Source organism: Cupressus sempervirens, chromosome 11 (genome assembly GCF_028749045.1).
Source record: "Cupressus sempervirens isolate cs-2001-9-10 chromosome 11, ASM2874904v1, whole genome shotgun sequence".
Taxonomy (NCBI): domain Eukaryota; kingdom Viridiplantae; phylum Streptophyta; class Pinopsida; order Cupressales; family Cupressaceae; genus Cupressus; species Cupressus sempervirens.
In genome coordinates, this window is record NC_143128.1 from 107,724,079 (window position 1) to 107,743,396 (window position 19,318).

Here is a 19,318-nt window from a genome sequence, read left to right on the forward strand (position 1 = left end):
CTTAGCTTGTATTTTTAACATAATTGTTTTCACATGCATGCATAAGTTCAATTAAAATATGCTTTCCTCTGAATTAATCTTTTTCTTTTTCTAATAAATTTTGTGATTAAATTATTTTAGATATAAGAATAATATTTATCTATATTTAGAAAATTCATGATAATCTCATGGTTCTAATGACAAATTTAAAGTTGAAACCCTAACTGTTCAATTTATTATTTTCTTCCAAATTTTCACAATCGAATATTCCCTATATTACCTAAAGGGTTTTAAAAGAATACAATCATAATAATTTTTTGTAGTTTTTCCATAATTTTCCTCAGTCAAGTTTTCTTGATTAATAAGTTTTCCTTTTCAAAATCTATAACATAATTTCTTATTCAACAATCAATACAGTAAATTAATAAGCAATATGCAAACACCTAGGAAGACACGGAGTAGACAGATCTTTCAATAAAATTCTACAATGGGTTTTCAAACCCTACCTCAAAACCACAGCTAAAATCTAAGACAATTTGTGAATGTGTACCAATCTTGACCCCCCTAAAACTTTCAACAATTCTTTTGATCCAATTCTGAATTTTGCTCCCCAAAACCTGTGTAATTGCAAAATGAGTTCTAGATCTCTGATAAAGAGTTGTCACCTAAATTGGGGCTCTGATTGTGCAATCAGAGAGGAAACTCACTGATCAGTTACTATTTATTACTTTATTACCTTTTACTTTTTCATGCACACTTTTTTAGATATTTAATTACAAAATATCTTAATTTAAATAATTAACTTTCTCTCTTTAATTAATTTTTGAAGTATTTTTAATAATATATTTATTAATTTAATTAGTAACATCATTTATAGTTTATTATTAAAATAAAACTCCTAAATAATTATCATTAAATTAAATAAATATAACTACGCCACAATTAGAACTATAACTTTATCTTTAAATTTCATTCTTTTATATTTTATTTTCCTCTAGTTTATTAATTATTACAAGCACTAATTAAAGCATAGTTTCTTATTTAAATTAATAATAATAATTAAAGTTCATTGTTTAAATGCAACTCTAATTAATTATTTTAGATAAATAATTATAATAAAGCAATATTAAATCTTTAACATTTTAATTCTCTTTTCGTCCAACTTCTTAAATTAGACTTTTAAATTAAATCTATTAAACTGAAGTACATATCTAATTAATTTATAATTAATTAAATATCATCATATTCTAATTTCTCTTTAACCAAATTTATAAATTTAGACTTCTGAATTTAGATTAATACTTTTAAATTAAAGTACATATTTAATTATTTTTTAATCAATTAAATATTCTCATACTTTAATATTTTCTTTTTAATCAAATAATATTTAATAATTCTCAATATTATATGATTAACCGAAATATTATAATTAAATCATTTACCAAATAAATCACATAGTGGAATCCACATAAAAGCAACATTACCAAAACATACGAAAACTTAAAATCAAACAACACAGAAAAAGATAAACTCATGGGTTTAAAAAGGGTGGAAAGTCAGTTATGAGTCCTCCTTGCAAGACAACTATTTAGGCTATGGTTGGGATTGGACCTGAACATTATCTTCCCATTCTTACCATTGAGTTATTGTGATAGGACACACTCATCCTAGCAATTCAGAGAAGTTGATGCCCGGTACCTATAATCTTACATAAAAGATGAGCATGTACATGTATATAAATATATCTAAACTAAATAGACAATGGCGAGGAGTGGTACATCGTGTAGATCCCAACTAGCAAGTGACTACAACTCCATCCCTTAACCACATCAAACATGTTAGACAAAAAGATAAAATAAACATGCACACCATACACATTCAAGTATGAGGTAAGTATCATAATAATTATAAGTCAAACATCAAATGCTTAGATAAAATAATGCATCATTACGAATATGAAGTAATCATCATTAAAACATCATCTAACATTACTATGAAAGAAATCACATTTATTAACTACGAATCATTAAAGTATCATCATTATGAGAGTATTCAATCTAGACATTAAATCAAGTCATGGAATAATGTCATACAATATATCTTAAACTAACACATGAAAGTATGCCTAAAAGAGTTAAGGACATAGAACATAAAGGCAAACCATGGGTGGGCACTACACTACACAACATGGGCATGTTATAGTAAAAATGTGAGATTTAGATGATTTCTACATTAGAAATTTAGTTATTCATTGCTAAGGTAAAGTGAGAGAACTCTTCCTATAATGTTTAAATCAAATTACCCATGAAAACAAAAAGATTAGTTCAACTTTGGTTTAAATCAAATTACTTAGGAAATAGCTATAATTGTTAAATTCATTTGATAACCAAATGCTGGAAAAATTTTCAAATAATGAAATTAAGCCAAGAAACACCTCTATGCAGACTTCAATCATATTTATTTAATTTCTCCTAGATTAATATTCACCAAATGTTAACCAATCTAAAACTTTATAATTAGACAATCAACAAGTAAATTAGTCTGAAATGCCAATAAATCACATTCCATAGTCCATGATGCTGAAATCACAATGAAATAATAATTAAAATCTAAGTTACTAGATTCTCTCTAGTAATCCTCAAAGTCTGGTTCAATTCTATATGGTTCAATTCTATACAAATTCTAGTCCTTGTTAAATTCTCTCCAAATTTGCCTACAAAGCAAAAAATTTGTTGTGAATTCTATTAGAGGAACCTAGGTAGAATTTGCAACAAATTTTGAAGAGTTTTCTTCCCAACAACCAAACCTAGGTTAAATTTGTCTCAAAACATTTTTTAGACCTTTTTAAAGTGCTTTCTTATAGAGGAAATCAAAATTGACAATAGGTGACATCTAAATTGATGATTATAGAGGAATTTCTTTAAATAATATATGATATCTTTGGATATAGGGCTTAAAATTTGAATCTCAACTTTTGATCTAACTTGGTTAGAAATCCTCTATAAAAATTATGATAACTACACTTATCTTTTGACAATTCCTTTCATTCTCAAATTGTTCCCTTGATATGAAAGTATGTTCCATGCATGTGACCAAGCAAGTGTATCATGTTATATGTATTCTATCTAGCAATACGATTTTATACTCCATGCTCTCAGAATCAATGATTTTGATCAGTGTCTTTTTCAAAATTTAAAAATAGAGGCTAAGGATTTTTTTAATGTTATATGTGTGTGTGTGTGTGTGTGTGTGTGTGTGTGTGTGTGTGTGTGTGTGTGTGTGTGTGTGTGTGTGTGTGTGTGTGTGTGTGTGTGTGTGTGTAGGTAAAATGTAAACTAGAATGATTATATAACATCTATATGATACAAACAACTTCATAATATAGTAGATACAATTGATATCCTATTGAATTGAAACATAGATATGGTGGTGTATTTTTCTATGTTGCTTTACTATTAACATAGTGACGTATGGAATTCTTTGTTGTTACATATATATACATACACATACATATTTTCTTTCAAAAACATATGTTTTTGTATGCATGAACCCAAAACAAATTCGAAACCAACCCCAAATAAATTTAGATGAATTTTGAACTAGCATCCATACTAGAATTTGAACTGACAACTTAGTTATTTATCAAAAAAGACATCTTGCTGTAGATAAGATCATCTACTTGACTCAACATTGATTCATATTGTCTAGCAAGGTGTGGTATAGTGGTTGAGCTATTTGGTTCACACAATGGAAACCTAGGTTTAACCCTCCCAAGGACATCTTAGCATTGCAAGGTATTCTAAGTGGTAGCCCTACTAGAATCACAGGTAGAATGCACCAAGATAGTGCTTGATGATGCATACACTTAGTGCTGTAAGGATGTAGCAAGTGGTTCAAAAGAAAAAAATTACAGTAGTAGTAATCTGCCAGAAAATTATGGATGAAGTGGCATATAGCAAAAAATAAATGTAGTATGTACAGACCATTATGTGGCATTCGTGCTAAATTAGAACAAAGCTAGTTCATCTCAAAAATGTTCTAATGGGAATATGCACCAATTTTGGAGTTTTGAGTTTTTCTTTACAAACTAACAACATTGATGTATACCAAATTTTGGAGTTTTGAGTTTTCCTTTATAGTACTATTGACAAAGTATATTTAGTACAATAATGTTACGTTGTAGATATTTTTGGTAGTCCCAAGCTAAAGATCTACACAACCATCAAAAATAGAGGTAATACTTTGGTGAGGCTTTCTTTAATCAATAATCTACATTATTGTCTGATACAAGTGACACATCAATTTCTCAATGCTTTGAAGGGAAGAATCCATTACATAATAGACTTTATATAATTATACAAAGTCTTGAGTATTAGTTTTCCATACCCAATATTGTGTATGGTCTTCCATCTGCTATAAATCAACAATTAAATTGGTATGCAAATTGGTTCCTTAAAGGAGCTTTTCCCAAGTGCCCACAAGGCCATCCTCATACACCACAACCTCATTCAACTTCACAACTCATAATTTTTTCAACCTAATCTTCCACCATTTGCAACAAACATGCAATATAAGACTTTCGGTTGAACTTAAGACCCTTTTGAAGATGCAACAAGCTACAATCTTCCTACTTGTCAAAAATGATTATCCAAATAAGGCAACCATAACATAGTTACACAAAAAAATGAAGGAACAAAATAATGAGACCCCTTCTATATCAATTGACACTATTTGTCCTTCATAGTCCCTCATATTCTCTATGCTTTCGAGTGCCCCATGATGCAATCTCTCATAGTTAGCACATTTCTTCAAATCCCCCATCCATAAGTCTCATTCTAGAAATATTTTTTCCAAATTACTCTAGGAAGCTAAATTCTCTTCCCTTTTCATCTTCCATTTCTCTCTTCTTCTTCAGATATGATCAAATATCCTCTTGTGTACCAACCTATCCTAACTGTTGTACAAATGTCTGTGAAGTAACAAATTATCTCTTAACATGTGCCAAAGAATACTCAGTAAAACTAAATAGTATGTGTATTATTAGTTTTCTTCTCATCTAAGCCCATGGCTCCATAGTTTCTCTTTGCCACATTCACTTCAATATATTAAGATTTTGTGGCAATTCTAATGACTGGTTTGATAGATAGCCACATCATTTTAGCACACTTTGACCAAAAGTAAGCCAAGATTAAATAAGCTCCATGTGTTAGTCAAAGAAACCTAGATTTATGTTTTACCTCCTCCACATTAGGAAAAATGGTGGAAAATCAATAATAACTATCTCCAAATACATAAAAAATAGGAGACCATAAAAAAAGAATTAATCTAGTTCCTAGTGGCAATGATCAGAGTTAAATTACTTGATGATACAAAAAACATATTAAACTAGTCATCACAAAGCTGGAAGTGGTGGACTCTTGAACTAGTGATTTAGTATTTCGAGGGAGGAATTCCTGATATAACTAGCAAATTGAGGAGAATTAGTTTAAAATGGTTATATGTTTTTTTCAATATTGTGCTTTTAAATGTCTACTGAGATCATTACAAATACTCCTCTAATATCAACTTTAACAATGATCACAATGGTTTATCACTTTACTGTCTAATTTCAATGTCAGATTTTTTAATTGGGCTGGAGTCTAGACACTAAAAAGTAAAAAGTAAAATTACACCAATAATCTCAGGCTTTTTGACTAAGTTACCATATTCGGTGGTCTAGCATTGATATTGTTTGAATCTTTCTTTTTAACATTAAGAAATAGTTTACAAAATGGCTCAAAAAAAATCTTTAATACCAAGGATACAAAATTGTGTGTTGAAAGTTATAACTACAATATGAAGGCTTCCAAGCCCTCATATTACCAACCTATAAGAAATATCCAAAACACTTAAATATTCATAAACTATAATATTGTCTTCAAAAAGATATTCAATAAAAAAAACTAAATATCCTTCTTATGTTTCTTTTCCAATTCCCTAGCTTCAATGATTGTATGGATTTTCTAAGTGATGACTGTGCTATGCCTGGGGCATTTCTTGACCCAACATTTTGGAATTGAACACAATGATCTTATCCAAATTATGAAGATCATATATGTCTATCACACCATTAGAACCTTCCAAAACTACACCAATACCTTTAAATTCACCTTTGCAAACAAAGTGATAAATAATGGCACACGTGATGCCACACACTGACAAATCCACCTGCAAGTAGCTTATGGAATGTCTATAGATTGGGATTTAGATTCAAACCAAGTTCTCAAGAAATAAGGATATACAATTTGATTTTGATATTATCCTTTAGGTTAATTTTACCCAATCTTTAGGGACATCGATGTCTATCAACTCATATCCATTGTAAAAATCAAAAATTACCCAATCCTTTGCCTAGAAAATCTGCATTTCCCTATTAGGCCATAAAAACCATAATATTTTTGTAGATGAGAACCAATCATTCTTGAACTAATTACTTGTCTTAATTACAGTTCTCAAAGAAACAAAACAAAACATCCCACCAAGATGTGGATTGAGCCTGAATTGTTTGGTACAAAAATGCACAAAACAATTCCAAATAGTTATGGTAGGACACACAAAGAATAAGTTCTTTAAGGATCACAAGACCCACATATATGAAATATCCCCAATATGGGAGTACCATTTTCCTTAACAAAAACACTTGTTTTTAAACTTAAGAGTATATCTTTTATTGTTGTTAGACTCAAGACCTGATATACTTGTCTAGACAACTTAATAAAAATCAATTTAGTCAATTGCTACTTGAAAATTGGGGACATTACGACATAAGACAAATTTCTAGTAGAATGAGAATTTCATTCACAACTAGTGTAGCGCACAAAAGAAAAATGAAGTTATTTAAGGTTTTCTTACACCTAGTCATGCTATAAAAGGATGGATCATTCATGATCATCCAAAGTTGTACTAAAATGACCTAATTTGTGAGCCTAAGTCACTATTTGTGCATTATAAGCCAAAGTTGACATTATGGAAAGATAAGGGCATTTTTTATTTTTGTCATGATCTAGCATAGGATAGGAGGTATTTAGGGATTTTTTCATGTTTTTAGAAATTTTTGGACCTTTCCAAGGTCATGGTATTTCAAAATTATTAAAGTTGCAGTTTTATTGCAAAAGTTGCAATAATGCAAAGTTGTAAAGTTGCTAAACAATTCACTTAGTTATGTGGCAGTTGTAACCATTTAAAAAATGGTTATAGATGTTGGAAATGGATTTATATGAATGAAAAACTCATTGGTGAGTTCATCATGGGCTTTCTGTACGGATTGGGAGAAAAAGCAATAGAGATTGTGTAGATTTGAAGAAAAATGACTATTTTTTATGATTCTTCCATATTGTATGAATCTTTTGAAATAAATAAATAATTGGATGATGTAGATATTTATTTCAACTTTATATTTTAGTTGGTTTCAATTGATTTCAGTTTGTTTTGTACAAGTTATCACTGTTTTAGTGCAGGTAGGTCTAAATTGTAGCAATTTTGAGCAACTTGAAGAAATGGCCCTCTAACTAGCCTTCCCATGAATGGATTTTAAAGGCATCTTGGGGAACACAAGTTGGATGGGTCCTCTTAATTATTTCAAGGTTTAAAAATTGGAGGAGATGGTTTTGTATTTTTCGTAACCAGCCCTAGGTCAAGTGCCTCAATGGATTTGCCCTGTTGAGCAAGAAGATTGGATTGATTAAGTGAGAAATAAATCAGTTGGAGAGATGAAAGTTTGGATTTGTGTTTAATTAGTGTTAAAGAAATTCCTAATAATTTTTTATGATTCTATGAAGCCATTCCCACATAATTTCTTTGTAGTCCAAGCCTAATTAGGCCTATTAGGTCTATGATGGGTTGCGAAGGAAAGGGGGTGCTAGAGTGGAATTAGAACCTTCTATTTTGGAATCTAATGTAACTTTCAAAAGGTTGTTTTAATTCCTAATTATTTTGCAAATTTTTTTGGAGGTTTGTGAAGTTAACCCATAAAAACCAATCAAGGAGACCTACTAGGAATTGGTAGGTGAGTTTGGGTTTTAAACATTGTGCAAGTGTTGGTATCAATCTAGTTGATTTTTTGATGCTAATTAGTCATCCTTGAACTATTCCAAGTATTGGTTTTGGTAGTGTAACCATTTGGTGTGTTTCCCTCATATTAGCCTAGTAGTGGGAAGGAGTCTTAAAGAGCATTTGGGTGTAAACTTTGATCTTGATCTATAAATGTGTATGAAATTATATTTCATTTTTTTCAACAGGTTTGGAGGGGCTTGGAATTTTTGAAACAACATACCAAGTTAGAAGAATTGATCGATTTCCTAGTGGCTGATTAAGTGGAAGAGCCCATAAGTACCTTTCTTGCTGTACTCTCTACATCAGGTGGTATCAGAGCACAACAGATCTAGAGTTTGATAGGATGTCATAGTAAGGCTTTTACATTGGAAATGTGTATTTATTGTGAGAAACAAAAAAGATCACTATCCCATGTGAGACCAACTCTGTTATAGAAAATCTAGCAGACTTTTAACTGATATAGAATTTTTTTGCACATTGGAGCACACGTGAAATGTAAGCTTTGTACAAGGTTAGACTAATGCCTTCGTTTTCCACCAGCCAAAAATTCTCATTTTTGCAATTTTATTAGAACCTTGAAGTACCTAACAAATGAATTTGGTTTGAATTTGAAAGGTTTTGTATTTGTGAAGAAATTTTGTACCCTAGGTGGACTATCATAGAGTTTAGGATGATTATGAACAATAATATCATCCATTTATCAAGATTGGACTAATGTACGAATTATTAAAGGCCAAAATTATTGAATAAGATTGTATGGGAACTAAGTATTCTTTCAAACACCTTGATCAACCAACTACATAGATTCCTAAGGACTAATTGGATAAATTGCCTATATTTAATAAGAGGTTAGAAAATAGATCACAACTATACTAGGTATAGTTTAGGCTAACCAATTAAGCCACATGCTTGGCCTAATATAGGCTAGTTTTCTTAATGGGTAGCTAGGAATATATGCTGTGTTAGATACACAAATACATATACACAAGTGTGAATGCAGAGAAAGGACCGTCATGGCATACATATTTTGTGAAAGAAGAGTATTTGAGATGAGCAATTGATTATTGTCTAAAACACTTGGTATTGATTTTTGTTTTAGTACCATAAAATTCTACTTTGGAAGAATGGTGTGTAGATATTGAGGACAAACTTAGAAGTACTACAACTATCCTCAATATACTAGGAACATTTATACAAGAAAATAGTATGGGGAGAGGATAGGGATGTTGATCTTAGATTGGTTTTGACAACTGATTGTCAACACACTTAAGCCATTTACTTAGTTCATGCCGAACTAGTAATACAAGCTGAGCACAACATGTAAATGTTAGACCACGCTGAGTTGCAATGAGTGCCTAGTCACTCACATGTCGAGTCACTCAGGTGTTGAGCAAATAGACCATGCTAAGCGATTCAAGTGTCAAGTAAATAGTGAATGTTGAGTAGTTCAGGTGCGGAGTCAAAAGCCGGAATACACTGTATGTTGAGAATTAGAGACTTCATATGTCGAGCGACATAGTTTGGACACATTTGTTTGTAATGGCACAAACAACTATGTAAACTATTTTTCAGCTGACTTAAGGATATATTATGATCTTTTGGAGATAAGGATGAATCTATATGCAGATTCCCTATGCAATTACATCCATCTGATCAAAAAATGGGAAGGTTTAAGTAGAAATATGGATGAATTGAAGTTGTAGATTCATACCCAACCCTAAGTCTTCGAGTCTTCTTAAGGAGGACAAAACCCAAAACTTCATATGAGTGTGTAAGGGATTGAAGGAGAAGAATAGAGAAGTTTGCATGCGTAAACATAGCATTCATGGAGACTTAGAAGTTATGAAGAAGGAATGAATTACAGAATTAGTTAGAGAAGAACAAAGGATAGATAAAAGCATACAACAATGAGACATCTGATCGAGAAGGATCAAGAAGTTAAATGTTTAGAGGTGACCTGTCATCAGGCAAACAAGTTCCAATCACAGGATCTACGCCGAGACATTTTAGCAAGTGATTTTAGTAAAATCTCTTACCAGAGTAGTCCTAACAGGCTGTATGAAATCCTTTAATAGGGTGCTTACTTGATTGTAAGTTGAAGTCCTCTAACAAGGCACACTTCTAACAGGGTGTTGAAATCCTCTAACAAGGTGGGAATTAATAGTCTTTGTAAGCCTTTAATAGGGTAGGCCTTTCACAGGGCAGATCATGATTCATGTTCAAACCATTGTAACCTTAATTAGATACACTTTATTGCTGTAGTAGTGAATATTTGTGGGTGTCATCCCCACCTTAGTTTTACCTTCTCACTTGGAGGGTTTCTATGTAATCATATCTGGTGTTATGTGTGTGTTTGATTAAATGTTTACATGATTGATGCATGTGCTTTATATGTTATTTAAGTATATTAATTATGCATGTGATGTATGAATGGTGAAAGTTTTATAAACTCAAGTTTAAACTCCTAATTTACCCCCCTCCCCCCCCTTAGGAGTTTACTCTCTTCCCACTTGTAATTCCAACAATTGGTATCAGAGCCTTGTTCTTTGAAAAAGAAGCTTTGCAGCTTTGAGGAAAGATCTTGAAATGGAAGTCTACAAGTTGGGAAAGGCTATTGAGAACTAGAGGATTGAAATAGATTTCATACTACATCAACTGAAGGAGGCAAGAGAGGAACTAAATAAATCCTTGAAGAGAAGGAAAGAGATTGCTATTGCAGAGAATGACACACTATACAAAGAGATAGACACCACCAAGCTATTTGCAAATGGTAACTCCAGTGAATTTGATGCAGCAGTTGCATATCTAATGAAAAATAATAGAATCCAAGTTGAGGAAATAAAAAATCTCAAGTTAGAGCAAGAAGCACAAGTCACACTAGTATGTGAAGTAGTTGAACATAAGAAGAAAGCCATAGAAGACAAAGCCATGATTGAAGAAGACAAAAGAATTCTGGCAAACAGATTGGAAGAAAAGTCAACAGAGCTAACCAAGATCTCCAACATGCAACTAGATACTCTAAGTCAAATGATGAATGCCAACTATAAACTGAATGTCAAAGACATTGAGATAACCACGTTAAATTTATGGAATGAATAATTGCATAATGATCTGAAAAGAGAAAAGGAATTTGTTGAAAGTCTCAACAAGCCAAATGAAGCCATCAAATACTTTGAGCAATTACTAAAATCCCCTAGATCCAACAATGATACATTAGAATTGGGCTACTCAAGCATTGAAGAAGGAGAATCATCCAAAGTTGTTGAAGAAAGGAACAACAAAGGTAAGAACTCCAAACCTACTTGTCATAATTGTGGTAAGAAAGGACATACTGCTAATGTGTGTAGGAGCAACGATACAAATAAAAATGTCAAGCCTAAGAACATGACTCATTGTCATAAGTGCAACAAGCAAGTTCATCAGGTACGTGAATGCAGAACTAGGACCATGCATAAACAAATATTTGAAGGATATTTCTACAACTATCAGAAGTATGAACATAAAGCCTTTGAATGCGGATCCAAATCCATGTGGTCATCAAATAAGCCAACAAAAGTAAGAAGCTATGGAAACCTTTATAATTGGGATTGCAATACAAGATATAACTATCACTATTGTCAAGAATATGGACATGTCCTTGAGAATTATATTAGAACACTTCAGTAACTACAAAAGATGGTTGAGTCAAACTACATGTTTTGGCTGTTTGAAGGCTAGTCACATTAGTAAGCATTGCCCAACTAGGTCAAAGGCACCAAGTTGTGAATTTGATAAAGGCAAAGGAAGATAGATGTTGAACACATTAGAGATGAGATGAACAAGACATAGAAAAATAAAGATGCTTGTAGCACATCAAATGCAGAAGGGATCAGTTCACCCAATGGGTCAAGTGATCACACCTCATCAAATTGAACAAACAAGAAGTATGTGGGATTGATATTCAAGTGTAATATCATACATCAGTTCCAAAGGGAGATAGTATTGAAAAGATTACATTAGCATGAATAATGATGCAAGATGTAAATTCAAGTTAAATCTTTAAATTTTTTCATGTTGTTTCCAAGCATGAAATGTTTTCTATGTAAACTGAGTGGAATGGTAGTTGATGCCAAATTGCCAGCCTAGCTAGTTGATGCCAAGTCTATAGTAGTTGCTAAGTGATGGTAATTTTCAATAGATGCCGAATGATTCTAAAATTGAGTTGATGTCGAGTTTACAACTGTATAAGCACTAAGCATTAAATGCAAGGTTCTTAAAGGGTATATGATCATTTTTCACTCATTATTCATCATTTCAAATTCGAGCAAAGAGCGAGTAGAGTGAAAGGTGATTCAAAAACTTGTTCATGACATCTATAGAGAATTTGATAGGGATCTCACACCAATTCTCTAGATTTTACAAGGTATTTATCACAAGCTGAGCTATGCAGTTTTACTTTGCATAAACCCTAGTTTGACAAATGGCATCCAACTTGAAGGATGTAGAAGGGAAAGAGGTTTTAAATGTTCATCTTGTCAACAATGAAGTCAAACAACCTATATTTAAGGCCATTCTTGACATAGCCTTCAAACAAGATCCTTCTGGCGCTTTATCCATCATCCTGCCAAATGTCATAATGGTGCAAGATGTAAGGAGGTGTTATAATTGTAAAATTGGTAGCATTGGGGACTTAGAAATCAAAGAGGCATATGATAGATTATGTGACAATGGTATTCTAAAGGAAGAATATAAAATTGTTGAGAGAAAGGGTTTAACTCGTTCCCTAGATTTTTCTAGTGTATTTAAAATTGAATGGATTATAATTTTTTTAAGTCGAATACATGATTTATCTTTATGGCTAGAGGGTGGACCAATTAAGATTACAAAGAGAGTAATTCATAGGGTTACTAGCTACCCAACCCTAGATCGGCCCAAGATTCTGTGGAGTGATTCCAAGGAAGTAATAGAGAAAAGTACTAGAGCAAAATGGAATAAAGGAGGCATGATAATAGATACTGTTACTGATCCATTGTTGAACTTTGTTGTTAGGGTAATTTCTCATAAATTCTACCAATCTACTAGATTGAATAGTGTACCCTGTATCGCAGTGGATGTTGGCTACAAGATTGCGAAGAAAGATCATATTTATGATCTAGCTGAGCTTCAACTACAATTGATGAAAAATCTTGGAGTAATCAGAAAGACCAAGAGTGCTTAATGTAAATTTGGTTCAATACTTGTTTGTTTATTCTTTTATGTGAAAAATACATTTCCTTCCTTTGGTACTATAAGTTGGAAACAAGCAGGTCAATAACAATGCAAATCAATGAGTTTATTGAACAAATGGGGGAAAATTTTGACTCATTAATGACAAGTTATTTTGAAGATTTTAAGAAATCAATGAAGGAAAGAATGAGGATACCTGTTTCATTGGTTGAGAGACAATGATATATGATTTTTGGTTGATACTGATTACACCTTTATACAGGTTGCCACACCAAGGGTCAGATGGTTAAGGCCACTTGGGTATGAAATTAATGTTGATGAAGCTTCAACAACCATCATTGCACTCCTAGTAGAGGAAATCGACAAGACTGCTAAAATCTTTGAAAATTATGATGTGATGAAATTAAAGATTGAAATGGAGTTGAAAACTACCTCTACACTTAAGAAGAAAGATAAGTTAGTAAAGAAGCTTTAGGCAAAATATGGTGAAGGTGTAGATGAGGAAGAAGATGAAGAGGATGAAGAGGAAGAACAATAAAAAACTCAAGAACCTCTTGCATTGACTCAAGACATGGGAGAGGATAAGGAAGAGGAAGAAACAAAAGGTGCCAAGGGAGAAGAAGCTGAGGAAGAACCCACACATGCCAAGCCAAAGAAGAGAAATGCTAAGACATAGCCAATGGCTAAGGCAAAGAAAATTGTTAAACCAAGCCCAACCAAGCCAACAACACCTACCACTAGAGCAAGCACACGAACCACAACACAGAAGGCCAAGGAGAATTCCAAGCAAACAGAGCAAGGTGGCCAAGTGCAAAAGAAACATAGAAGAAAATATGTTGCACAACTTGATTCAAATGAAGAAAGGATTGGATTAGATGATATAAGCCAATTCAAAGTGGTAAGTCGCAAACCACTCTCTGATATTGAAAACTTATGTGAAAATGTCAAGAATAATGTAGATTTATTTGGTTTTAGAAATGTAAATTTTGATGATTTGGGAAAAGAGGAGAAAAAGCTATTGGAAGAAGTCCTATATGCAATGATGTTAAAGTTGATACATTTGTTAAAGTTGACATAGTTGAGTAGAGACAAACTATAGAAGAAGAAAAAGACACTACCACTGGACAACAATAAGTAGGACAGATAGATTCCTCTATACCTGAAGCACAAGGACTAGGTTCTAGTCATGTCATTGTGTTAAACAAGAGCAAATCTGAAGAGAATGAGCAAACACCTAAGGTAAAGGAGTAGGAGGCCATCAAGGCATTGGTATCTCTACCAACATTGGGCACTTCTCCTACAAAAGTTCTTCAGAAGTCAAGCACAGAAGCTATACCATTACAAATCTTAGTGCTAGGCTCTAGCTCTTCAAAAATTGAAAAGGTAACTCACTCTGGAGATATCAATCTTTATGAAGAGATCATTATACCAAAGTTTGATTATGATACAATGACACTAGACCAAATAATTATTTTGTAACAAGATTTAGAGAAGAAAAAACATCAAGAAATGCTTAGGAGAGAACATAGGTAGAAGCAAGCACTTCAAGACATTAACAACATCTTTCTGGATGCATTTAATCTACCAGCTCTTGAAGTGACCAAGCCACTACTACAACAACTATCAGATATAGTGGAAAAGGTCAATAATGAAGACATTGATACTAATGCTAAACTCTTAGAATGGTCTAAAAAGAAACTCTAGAGCAAGGTAAATGAAAAGATATCTAGTGATATAGTACTCACTCAAGGTGCATTGGCAACAAAGGTTGAGGATGTGAAGACGGTACTTGAGAATATATTCTCATTGTACACCAAATTGTGTGACCCTAAACTCTTCACCCAAGAAACCAGACATCATATTCCAAGCCTAGAGAGAAATCTCAACATATTAGTTACAAGGTTACCTCAAAAACTTGCTTAGAGTGAGAAGCATTTTCATACATTGCTTTAGTCACAAAGTCAATTAGCTGTGTTAACAGTAGAAGAGACTAGCATAAGAGCCAAATTGACATGTATACAGGTGTCCCTCACCCCACACATGGAAGTATTGCACAAGGAACTAGGTTATGTAGAAACTCTACTAAAGAAAGATCCCAGTCTTTCTACCTTAGATGGCCTAGTACACCTTGCCACTAAGCTTAGAATCCATATCAAATCATTGGATGTTGCATGTAACAACTGGGTTGCAGCTCTTAAAATCATAATGGAAGTCCATAAATCATTTTTGGACAAACACAATATACATGTATAGCCCATTTGACATAAGTGTCAAAAAAGGGGGAGAGATAAACAATGGGGGAGAGATAAAGCAAGAAGGAGAAATGTAACACAGGGGGAGAATAAAGAAAAAGGGGGAGCCAAGAAATAGAGAAATATAGAAAGAAAGTATGAACAAAGGAGGAGCAACAAATAAAAGAAAGGAAGATAATAAAATAAGGTTATATCATTGGGGTGATATACATAAAAATTTTTGGAGACACATTTTTTTTGTAAAAAATGTAGTACATGGATACAGAATTAGCTATGATAGAGCATATTAAATGAAAGATTATCAAACACAACACATTGAAGTAAGAGAGAAGCACCAATTTTGGATACAAAATAGACACATTAACTTAGGGGGAGTTGTCAATTTTGAGGTATATAGGTTATTGCAAAATTTTGATTTTTTTTGAAGTTTTGTATATAAGACAAGTCATGAATATGTTATGCTTGAGAAGTTAAGTAGAATATTGTATATTTAAGTGTCCTTGACACTCATGTCATAGGGGGATATTGTTGATCTTAGATTATTTTTGACAAGTGAGTGTCAATACACTTAAGCCATTTACTTAGTTCATGCCAAACTAGTAATACATGCCGAGCACAGTATGTAAATGTTAGATCACATCGAGTTGCAATGAGTGCCGACTCACTCGTGTGTTGAGTCACTGAGGTGCCAAGCAGATAGACCATGCTGAGTGATTCAAGTGCTGAATAAATAGTGAATGCTAATCAGTTCAGGTGCCGAGTCAGAAGTAGAAATACAATGTATGCCTAGCATCAGAGACTTCATATGCTGAGTGACACAATTTGGATATATTTGTTTGTAATGGCACAAACAACTATGTAAACCATTTTTCAGCCAACATAAGGATAGATTATGATCTTTTGGAGGTAAGAAAAAATCTAAATGTGGATTCCCTATGCAATTACTTGCAGCCAATTAGAAAATGGGAAGGTTTAAGTGGCAATATGGATGAATCTAAGCCATAGATTCATACCTAACCCTAACTGTTCTAGTCTTCTTAAGGAGGATGGAACCCAAAACTTCATATGAGTATGTAAGGGATTGAAGGAGAAGAATAGAGAAGTTTGCATGTGCAAAGAGAGCTTTCATGGAGACTTAGAAGTTATGAAGAAGGAATGAATTATAGAATCAGTTAGAGAAGAACATAGGATAGAGAAAAGGATACAACACTGAGACATCCAATCGAGAAGGATCAAAAAGTTAAGTGTTTAGAGGTGATCTGTCATCAAGCAAACAAGTACCAATCGCAAGATCTATGCTGAGACATTCGATTTTAGTAAAATCTCTGAACAAAGTAGTCCTAAAAGGCTGTATGAAATCCTTTAATAGGGTGCTTACTTGATTGTAAGTTGAAGTCCTCTAACAAGACATACTTGTAACAGGATGTTGAAATCCTCTAACAAAGTGGGACTTAATAGTCTCTGTAAGCCTTTAACAGGGTAGGCCTTTCACAAGGCAGATCATGATTTATGCTCAAACCATTGTAACCTTAATTGGATACACTTTGTTGCTGTAGTAGTGAAGATTTGTGGGTGTCATCCCCACCCCTGTTTTACCTTCTCACTTGGAGGGTTTCTGGATAATCATATCCGGTGTTATGTGTGTGTTTGATTACATGTTTACATGATTGATACATGTGCTTTATATGTTATTTCAGTATATTAATGCATGTGATGTATGAATGGTGAAAGTTTTATAAATCCAAGTGGAACCTCACCTCTTCCCCAAGAGGGTCTTGCTTTTGAACAAGAAGTTTCAAAGCTAATGGATTTAAACATGACTGTTGATATGCAATACTTAGAAGATAAAGGACTTTGTTTGATGCCTTTTGTACTTGCATCAGCTATATCAAGTTTAAGTGGAAAGTCTTTGGCTGCAATTGTGCCACGAAAGAGCATTGATAGTGGTGATAAATAGAAATTAGATATGCAATTTGGAGTCTTTCCTTATGCCAATAGTTCTACATTCATGGGGGTCAGAACTGCTCAATCTAGCATTGATACACCTATGAAGGAGAACATCATAGAATTCCTAGTTTAGCTCTCATTTGGAAAGTTTTTCCTCAGTCAACTGATGCCTTAGAGAAGATTAAAAATGACAATTACTTATGTGGCATTATCAAACTAAAAAAAGATAGATAATCTCAAGTAATAACTCACTAACAATGCAACAAATTGTGATGATGCTCTAGTTAGACTACTAATAGACAAGCACACTACAATTTTTTGGACTCTTTGTTTGGCCAACTGTATCGATCTGATAGTACAAGATACTCATAAATTGATTGTCAAAATGTTTTTTGAGCATAGTTTTAATTTATACATGGATCCTTTATTTGATTAGAGATTTTGTTGACCTGGGGTCACACCCATTTTATAACCATCTTCAACACCTTGCAGTCCTTACTATCAGAGAAATGTAGACAATCTACTTACCTAAGGATGATTGCCAAGGCTCACATTGTAAAATGGATGGTCAATGATGTCAAAATTTGGGTTCTAGCTGAGTAGCTTGTAAATGGAGCTCTTTCTAACTTCTTCCTGACTTCTTCATTACTTCGGTTTTATTTCTCATCTCAAAAGTATGATTTTTTTAGAACTCACTCAACCATTTGTTATTCTTATTCATGTGGTTGAAGGAAAAAGCTTGCAAAAAAGCTATATATTAAGAGTGTGTTCAGAAACAAGAGCACATTGGAGACTTATATGGAAATGTTCGATCCAGGAATCAACCCATTTTAGATATCAGTGGCCCGTGGTAGAAAAATAAACTCCATAACTGACGCAAAGCTCCAAGAGGACAAAATTCACAAACATAGCATGGTAATTTATGTGTTTTCATACACATTTGTTAGGGTCAAGGCACTAGGTGACACTTACATTTTGGGGAATATGTGAATCAATGCCAAATTAAATTGGCTGCATGTGACTTTGCATTATTATCCCATTCATAACATGTTTCTTGCTAATGTATTGGGCTGTTCTTGGCATAAAATAAAAGCTATTGTTTGGGCTGCAATTATTCATTCCGTGGATGCTTATGGGCTGCATGCTATTCAAGGGGTTTTGGGCTGCAAGATTTAGTTTAAAAATAGGGAAATTTGCTGCATGATAATTAAAATGCATGAATCTTTGGTATTCCATTCACAATGTACTTGAGTTTCGAAATGTTCAATTAAATTTGCACAGGAGTAGATGACTGGAATTTGGGAATGTAGTATGCTACAAAACTTGGTTGGGGAGGAGAAATAAATCAAACCAGGAAGAACTTTAAAAAAATAGAATGCCTATAGATATTGTTTTTTTGAGATTTTCCCTGCATCAATAACCCACATCATGCTTCTATTGCTTGTGTACAATTTTTGATCCCTACCTCTAGTTCCTTGAGAGCTATAGGCTGGTGCAGTGGTTATGAGCACAATCCTAAGAAACATCTATTTGTCATTTAAGACATTTTGACAAGCCTTTAGTGTTAATATTTCAAGTGATTCTTTATATAATTGACAACTTGTATGTACTTGGAATTTTTATAGTGTTATATGATTCTTGTCATATGCTCATATCAGAAGAAGGTACAATAGATGTTAACGAGTAATTAAATAATACATTAGATCTAACATAGCTGCAACTAAAATTTTTTTTTCATTAGACTCTCAGCAATAAATGTGTTACTATACAACTAAAACTCATTATTTTCCCATAGGCACAAGATTAACAAAGAAACTTTAGAAACTAACCTTCAACTTTTCTCT